The sequence below is a fragment of the Canis lupus genome, chromosome 7 (genome assembly GCF_003254725.2).
Source record: "Canis lupus dingo isolate Sandy chromosome 7, ASM325472v2, whole genome shotgun sequence".
Lineage (NCBI taxonomy): Eukaryota > Metazoa > Chordata > Mammalia > Carnivora > Canidae > Canis > Canis lupus.
In genome coordinates, this window is record NC_064249.1 from 60,124,567 (window position 1) to 60,133,730 (window position 9,164).

The 9,164-nt window shown below is 33.8% G+C and overlaps 1 pseudogene; it reads left to right on the plus strand.

Moving 5' to 3' along the window:
• The first annotated feature begins 5,534 nt into the window (after positions 1–5,534).
• LOC112647886 (U2 small nuclear ribonucleoprotein B''-like) lies at positions 5,535–6,213 on the plus strand (annotated as a pseudogene).
• Positions 6,214–9,164: the final 2,951 nt, after the last annotated feature.

Consider the following 9,164-nt stretch of genomic DNA (forward strand, 5'->3'; position numbering starts at 1 on the left):
AATATCATACTCTCACCTTAAAAATCAAATTAGTTGACTTGTCACATAAAGTGATTACACATAAATCATTTTGGGTTTTGAAAACCATCTGTTAATGATTCTTTTGTTTTAGGATAGTAAATTTTTTCCTAGCAATATTTAATAAAGAAGATCAAATATTTTTATGTAGTCCAGTCTTTTTTTTTTTTAATAAGACTATGCCATTGGTTTACAGAAGATATTTATTTTTATTTATTTGGTTGAAGTATTGTTCATTTCAAAATGGTTTCAATAGAAGTTGTTAAACTGTAGTGGAGGAAAAAATAATTTCCTTCTACTCTTTTAATTTCTCAGCTGGGAACCCTATAACAAAAGACAGATTGACAAGAGAAAAACAAACAGAAGTTATTAAGATGTGTATATCATGTATTCATAGAAGATCCTTCAGGAGAAAATGAAAATGGTCAGAGATATCTTAGAATTCACCCTTAAATACTGTCTTCAGTAAAAGAGAGAAGTGTGGGGGAGGCCAGTTGTAGGGAGGTAATCAGGAAAAGTGCAGTAAACAAGAATAAGGTTCATTATGCAGATTTCAAGTTGGTGTCTTCTCCATTGTTAAGAACTTTGTAATTTAGTCATCCTTCACCTGATATAGAGAAGGAGACAGTCTTCCTAATGGGGATTTCCTTTATAAATGGAAACAAGAAATTTCTACTCTATTCTCAGAGTTCCTTCTGTGAATTCTTTCACAAAATAATGAGCTTGAAATAATCCTTATGCTAAAGAGACATATTTTGAGTGTGGCATGTTCTATTACCCTTCATTCACATGAACAATGATCTATTTTTTTTAAGATTTTATTTATTCATTCATGAGAGACAGACAGAGAGAGAGAGAGAGAGAGAGGTAGAGACACACAGAGGGAGAAGCAGGCTCCATGTAGGGAGCCTGATGTGGGACTCGATCCCAGGACTCCAGGATCACACTCTGGGCTGAAGGCAGGCACTAAACCGCTGAGCCACTCAGGGATCCCTGAACAATGATCTAAAATATAGAATTATTTTATAAGACTCAAGATAACCATTTCATCTATTTGGCTGATATTTCTTCCCTAGTGTGACTCTTCTACTAGTGTTTAAGTTGCAATGTACCTATCTTTGTGATTACCATGAAAAAAAAAAAAAACCTTTAGTTTTTCTCCTCCAAAAAAAATGATTATGTGGCAAATGAAAATATTTTACTATATCTACTTTTGAAAAATTAACATTTTGAGGGTGCCTGGATAACTTGGTTGGCAGTCAGATGCTTAATTTTGCCTGGGGTTATGGTCTTGGTGACTTGTGGTTGAACACCATGTTGGGCTGTGGCTCAGTGCAAAGTCTGTGTCCCTCTCCCTCTGCTCCTCCTCTCAGTCCCCTGCTTTCTCTGTCATTCTCTCAAATAAATAAGTAAATAAAAAAATAAATAAAAAATGAATAAAAAATAAATAAAAAATAAATAATCAAACAAACAAGATAAATATTTAAAAATTAACATTTTCAGTTAAGGGATTTTTAAAATATAATTTACAATAATTTAGAAGACATCAGTCATCTAAAACTTTGTAAAGAAGCCATCAAGTCTCGATTTTTTCTTTATGTTTTATTCATTTCATGAATTCTCTTTAAAAATAAATCCATACTATAGTATAAATTGTCCTTCCCAGTACATTTTTAAAAATATTTATGAAGTATAAAAATATCTTATTTAAAATTATAAATACTTTAAACTTCACTCAAACTAATAAGGGAAATCTGACTTTGGAAAATAGCCATCCCATATAGTGCTAAAAAGAAATGAGCTATCAAACCGTGAAAAGACTTGGAGGAATCTCATATTACTAAGTGAAAGAACACAATCTGTAAAAGGCTACATACTGTATAAGCACAGCATAGGACATTCTGGAAAAGGCAAAGCTATAGAAACAGTAAAAAGATCAGTGGTTGCCAGGGGTTGAGGGGTGGGAGAGAAGAGTAGGGAAAGCAGAGAGTATTTTTAGGGCAGTAAAATGGATGCATGTTGTTATCCATTTGTCTAACTCCATATAATCTGCAACAGCAAGAGTGAACTATAATGTAAAACTCTAGACTTTGGGTGATAACGATGTGTCAGTGCAGGTTCAGCAGTGGTAACATATGTACCACTCTGGTGCCAGACATTGCTAATGAGACAGGCTATGCATGTGTGACGGCAGGGTGTATATGAAAAAATCTCTATAACTTGTCAATTTTGCTGAAAAAAAAGTTAATTTTTAAAAAGTCTATGTTGATGGACAGTAATTTTGGATTTTCTGAGCGATTTCTTCTTTATTTCATATATATTTCAATTTATTTGGAATAGAAATTTTCATAGTGTAACAAGATAAATTTAGATGTGCTAGAAACATTCATTATTTGAGATATGAAAATGTCTAAGGACAAAAATATATTTTAAAAGAAGCTTTAGAAACATGCTTAACATAAACGAATGTTAAATCTGCATTGAACTCAGTGTTATTAGCAAATGATAAACCTCTAAAACTATATTGTCATCTGCTTAAAATGTGGAACTTCTAAGCTCTCAAAGTTTCCATTCTTTGACTTTAATGTAATACAGTGAGAGCTTCATTATAATGTAATGTTCAAAACATTACTGAGATACAAAAATTATCCCCAAGTTAAAAAATGCAGTTTGCTGTTAAGCTGACATTACAGTTTATAAACAATTTCAGATGGGAGTTCTTGAAGTTTTTAATGGTATCCATCTTCACCACAGCTCCTGTTTATCTCACTGAAAGTGTATTATGTTTCAAAATCTAAAATTAACCAATTGAAAACATTTACAATTAACAACATAAATACACTTCCTTAAACAGAAGCTCATTATCTTCCAGGAAGACTTCAATAACAGCTCCTAATGGATTTCCTACCTCAAACTCCCTGCAACTCACAACAAGAAGTACACTAATCGGACAAAAATTTGCAACATTATAAGGTAATTTTTATTTGAATATGCCAAATTAGTGAAGACAATTTTATTTACGTATCCACTGTTGAAAAAGAAGTTATTTTTTTCTGTATGCACCTTTATTCTCTATAACGAAGTTCTAAGCAGGGAAAATAACGATCACCATTATTTATTGAGCACTTACTGAATTCTGCCTTCTGTTTTAATCACTTTGCTACATTATCTCACCCCATTCTTACATTACTATAAGAGAAAGCCATTGCTCTTCTGAAACAGAGTTCTATAAGAAACTGTTATACTGGCCTGAACTTCCTTTGCTAATAATTAATGGCCAATCGTGATTTGAAGCCAAATCTATAAATCCAAATGCTGTTTTTCAAACCATTATACTCAACTGTTTTGCAGATATTCTTGAAAAATATAACTATTAAAAACTAATCATCTTAATATATTTTCATATTTTGTTTTGTAACAAGATTCTTTTGTCTTTAGTTATATATTTAATATTTCTAACCTTTAGAGACTTGCAAGGTGTGAGTGAACTAGAAATAAATTCAAATTTGTTTCCCTTGAGGCTACTAAGACTTCACATGCTTAAGAGATGATGGATGCTTTCACAAAATAAGCTCTTGAAAATATATGAAACAAATTAAGATGTATAAATCTTGTGTTAATAATCTGAATTGTTCTCATTGCAACATAGCCTCCTCTGACAGATATATTGTGCACCGATCCTATACCAGAGAATATCATACCATATGTTGCTATTCAAATATTTGACTACTGTAAAAAAAAATGCTTAGATTTTATAGATTTGCCATTTCTAATGAAGATTAGAGTGGATTTAGGATCCCCTGGGGCCTCACCAAACATTTGTGCTTATTGTGGTCCTCACCTTTTTAAGCTTGTGACAAGCGATTGTTTCTTTCTTTTGATTAAGTTTGAAATTCTTTTCCCGTCTATTTTTATTAATTTGGAAGGAAATTGGATGAAAATGATTCTGTACTTTGGCTTTATTTTACCACCCTTTACTAAGCAGTGTGCTAATAGCATTTTAAACATGATTTACTAAGAAGGATTTATATTATATGTGACTAACAAAGGGGAGAGGGCAAGCTGTAGCACAGCTACTATCCCATTTCTGCAGTTTAGCTGTGTTGAAGCATCAGTTTTATTTCCCCCATTGAACATTACCCTGGGAGAAAGCAGGCTTGGGTTCCTGTTAGTCTGCTGTTGGTTGGTAAGCATTCTCTAATTAGAGGGCCAATTTCTTGGATCATAAATTTTTAAATTATAGATGATAGAGTTGCATAGATGATCTAAAAGGTATCTTCACTTGGAAGTCATATTAACATATTTTTTTCTCATGCTTCAGAACAAAATAGATATTTAGTGTATTATACTTTATAGATTGAGTTTCAATTCTACTCAATAAATACATGTGGATCACTGACCATTTTATTAGGCATTATGGAGAAAACAAAGACAAGGAACTAGAGTTACTGAGGAAAGCAAAGAGAAGAATAAGACAACTGTTTTAATAACTAAATTGCAGGATAGACTATAAGTATCATAAGGTACATATTTCCTATATGCATATGGAAGTTCAGATGAAATAGAGATCATTATTTCATATTTTTTCATGCCAAAACGATATTTGAGGTAAGTCTTGAAGGAAAAGAGCAAGATTGAGCTAGAAGAGAAGCAGATAAACAGTAAAAGTAGAAGTTGGTTTATGGATGTTTGGAAAATCTTAACTTATCCTCTGTTCTGCATTCAAGGAATGCTCTGAAAGCTAATGGAAGATGAAACTGGAAGTCTTCACATTTTTTTGAATGACTTAGTTTTGACTTAAATTTTAGAAAGATCAATGTGGCAGCACTCTAGAGACTGATTTGAGAAGGGGAAGGATGAGAAGGAGGAATGTAATCCAAGAGGAATGACATCAGTCGATGAAAGATATAGGGAAAACATCAATTGGGATTGGATTGGTGGGGGCACCTGGAAGGCTCTGTAGTTGAGCATCTGCCTTTGGCTCAGAGTGTGATTCCGGGGTCCTGGGATCCATTTTCTATTGGACTCCTTACAGGGAACCTGCTTCTCCCTCTGCCTATGTCTCTGCCTTTCTTTCTGTGTCCCTCATGAATAAAAAAAAAAAAAAAAAAGGACTGTATTGGTGGACTCTAAGGAGCAGATGACAAAATTGAGGAAACAAAAGATAAAATAGAAAAAAGTTTAAGTAAAATCAATAAATAAATAAAAGATCAGGCTGGGGTTAAAAATTTTGGAAAACGAGTTACTGAAAGAGAAAATGGGTGGAGCAAATTGACACAGAACTAATTCATGAAATCTCATCAAGTTGAAGAATGTGGAATCTCAGAATGAAAAGTCTCCACCAGAAGACAACAAAATGAATGAAAAGAGACTCACAATTAGATGACAGTATAATTTGATTTTAGAATCTCTGGAATAAAATATGGATCTTAATGGACTTAAGAAAGTGAAGAGGGGATTTTGGTTTCAAGGGACCAATGTAGGTCTCAAGCTTTCTGAACAGTTTAACCCCAAACATGGATATCAGACCAAATCATACAACTATATCAACAATATGAAGGAAAAAATATAAAAGAAAAATTGAAGAGATCCCTATATGCCCTGGTTTCTCAATTTGACCCATTGGTAGATTTGTAGCTCTAAAGACCATGAAGATGAGGGGCAAGGCTTTGTTATTTTTAAGGAACTGGGCTCATGGCAAATGCCTTGAGACAGTTACAAGGATTTCCATTTTATGGTAAACGAATGCAAATCCAGGATGCAAAAAAGATTCTGATATAATATCTAAAATGTGTGGCACTTTCACTAACAAAGTAGAAAGAAAAGAAAAAAAAAGCAAAAACTGCGAGCTTTTTGCAACAACTTCACACAAAAAGCCTGGTTAGGGAACACCAAACACAGCAAGTACCCAAGGAAATTCAACACCAAATCCTCAGATCCCTTATTACTCTCCACACTATATTTTATTCCTTAATAATTTCTCAGAAGAGACTAATGAGATGATGTTATCCATGTTGTTTAGTCAGTTTCCTGGTTTCAAGGAAGTGAGTTTGGTACCTGGAGGTATGACATTGCTTTCGTGGAATTTGAAAATGACAGACAGGCTGGAGCTACTGGCTGCTTTACAAGGATTTAAAAATCACACCATCCCACACCATGAAGATAACCTATGTCAAAAAATTATATATGGGGTAGTGGTCTTTATAGAGTTTGTTTTAGTAACATTTGGTCGGACCATTTTACTAGTTGGAAGTGAGTGGGAGTGAAGGTTAAAATTTTGTGGATGATTTAAAACAATACCTAGTCTTTGTTTTGTATTAGTGAACTATGAAATACGAAGGCCTTAATTTTGTACAATAAACTTTGATTTTTATTTGAGAGAAAGAAGAAAGAAAGAAGAAAGAAAGAAAGAAAGAAAGAAAGAAAGAAAGAAAGAAAGAAAGAGAGAAAGAAATCAACAAAGGATCAGGATACAGAATTCCCAAGGGCTTTATGTCCGAATCACTGTTACCCAGCAATGGCATGAGGTTAAAATTGTAAGGGAAAAGGATCTCAAATTACAATTTTCCATACAGACTGCTAATCAATTGTGAAAGATGAATAATGACATTTTCTGATATGTAAAAAACTCTCTTCGATCCATTAGCAGTGAAAAGGAACTGGAAGATTTACTACAGTTAAAATAATTAATTTACTGCAGTTAAAGTAATTAATTTACTGCAGTTAAAATAATTGAACTAAAGAAGACGTAGACAGCACAAAAAGCATGGAATCTGATACAGGAGATACACAAAGGAAACTAAGGAACATGGCAAAGGAACATGGCGAAGGCAAATCCCAAAACAACATGGTTGCAAAGCAGGCCTCCAGGACAATGGGTCTAGGCAGGAGTTGGAGGGTGGTGACTGCCAGGAGGGATACTGCCACGAAGTTAACGTTCATGACAGAGCAACTGAGGTATTTCATTAGTCAAATGAAAGGTTAAAGAGGTTGGGGATTAATAAATTATTCAAGAAACAGAAAATAAAAAAATCAGGGCAGTCATTAATTCTGGGACAAATAAAAGATTGCTAGGAAAAGTCATTGTAATCATAGTACAGTACTACTCTTAGCTGTGAATAATATTTGCATTGTCATAAATTCATGAACATTAAAAATTAATTCCCCAAAAAACAGTGATATATAAACTGCATTAGGAACATCAGGGGAGAGAAAGTATCTCAAAGAGAAGCAAATACATATCTTCCATAATAGAAAGTTATTAAATAATACCTAAAACAGAAAGACCAAGAAATTATCATAAAAAAGTATGATTTATAGAAGAACTGTAGGGAACATAGTAAATGATTTAATAATGGTGTTGTATGATGACAGGTGGTAACTGCACTTGTGCTGAGCACAGCATAATGTATAGAAACGCGGGATCACTATGTTGTCCACCTGAAACTAATGTTAACACTGTGTGTCAAATAAACTTGAATCAAAAGTTTTTAAATGTGATTTATAATATGGAGGTCACTGGCAGAAGAAACAGCTCTCAGGGTTAAATGTACAGCCTTCGTGATTAAAAGAGGGCAATAGGAAGTCCTAGGCTTTCACTGTAAACATAGTACAACTATTTGACTTTTAAAAAATTTTTTACATGTATAACTTTGTTTGAAGAAATAATTAAATAAATAAAAGATTTTTCATGTTTCCAGGAAGAAAATAAACAGGACTGGTAGAAGAAAGGCCCCAATCTGCAGCAGATCGAGAAAAATTGTGACCTTGCATTTCTTTACAACCGCGTCCTGATTCTGTTTAAGTAAACATCAGACATTCCCAAACTCTCCAACCTTCAGGGAAATCACCACATAGAAGGTCATCTTTTAAAAATATTAGTTAAATATGAATTAATTAAACAATTTTACCATAAAATGGAGCCAATAAGAAGCTCAAGGTCATAAGAAAAAATGCAGAATTATATTTATAAAACAGAATACAAAGGTTATAAACATTGGACAATTGAACTTCCTCTTTTCTGGCTGGAACCATGGAGGGGGCTGAAGAGAACAAAAAGAAGGTTCCTGCTGTGCCAGAAACCCTTAAGAAAAAGTGAAGGAATTTTGCGGAGTTGAAGATCAAGCGTCAGAAAAAAGTTTGCTGAAAAGATTCTTCAAAAGGCAAGGAAGAAGCTTATCTATGAAAAAGCTAAGCATTACCACAAGGAATACAGGCAGATGTACAGAACTGAGATTAGAATGGCAAGGATGGCAAGAAAAGCAGGCAACTTCTATGTTCCTGCAGAACCCAAATTGGCAGGATCTGAGGTATCAATGGTGTGAGCCCAAAGTTCAAAAGATGTGCAGCTTCTTCACCTTTGCCAGATCTTCAGTGGCACCTTTGTTCAGCTCAACAAGGCTTCAGTTAACATGCTAGGGATCATGGAACGATATATAGCATGGGGGGCCCCAAACCTGAAGTCGGTGAATGAATTGATCTACAAGCATGATTATGGCAAGATCAACAAGAAGTGAATTGCCCTGACAGATAATATATTGATTGTCCAATTTCTTGGTAAATATGGCATCATCTGCATGGAGGGTCTGATTCATGAGACTTTACTGTTGGAAAACATTTCAAAGAAACAGACAACTTTTTATGGCTCTTCAAATTATCTTCTCCATGTGGGGACAATGAAGAAAAAGACCATCTATTTTGTAGAAGGTGGAGATGCTGGCAACAGGGAAGACCAGATCAATAAGATTTTTAGGATGAACTAAACTATCTACCATGATTATTTTTGTAATCTGGTTAGTCAATAAATGACTACTTTCAAATAGAAATGTGCTGTTGTCTTGGTGACTTTTTTCTAGCCTGACTGCTGTCCCTTAACAGGCAAATCTTGGTGTGCTAAAATTAAGCCAAGTCATCAACGTTTGTGTGCAAAACTAGGGTCTAGTTTGTATCTTGGTGGAAAACATTCCTTGGGTTTATTAAAAACTCTTCTTTACAAAGAATAATTTTTAATTTTTCACTTTTGAATTGTGCCACTGAGTTAGCCAAGATGGGGCTGTTCTAAGAAAGCCTATTTCATAGGCATTTATGCATGATTTGTGGGTAAGGTAATAAAAATTCAATTTACAAATAAAAAATAAATAAACATT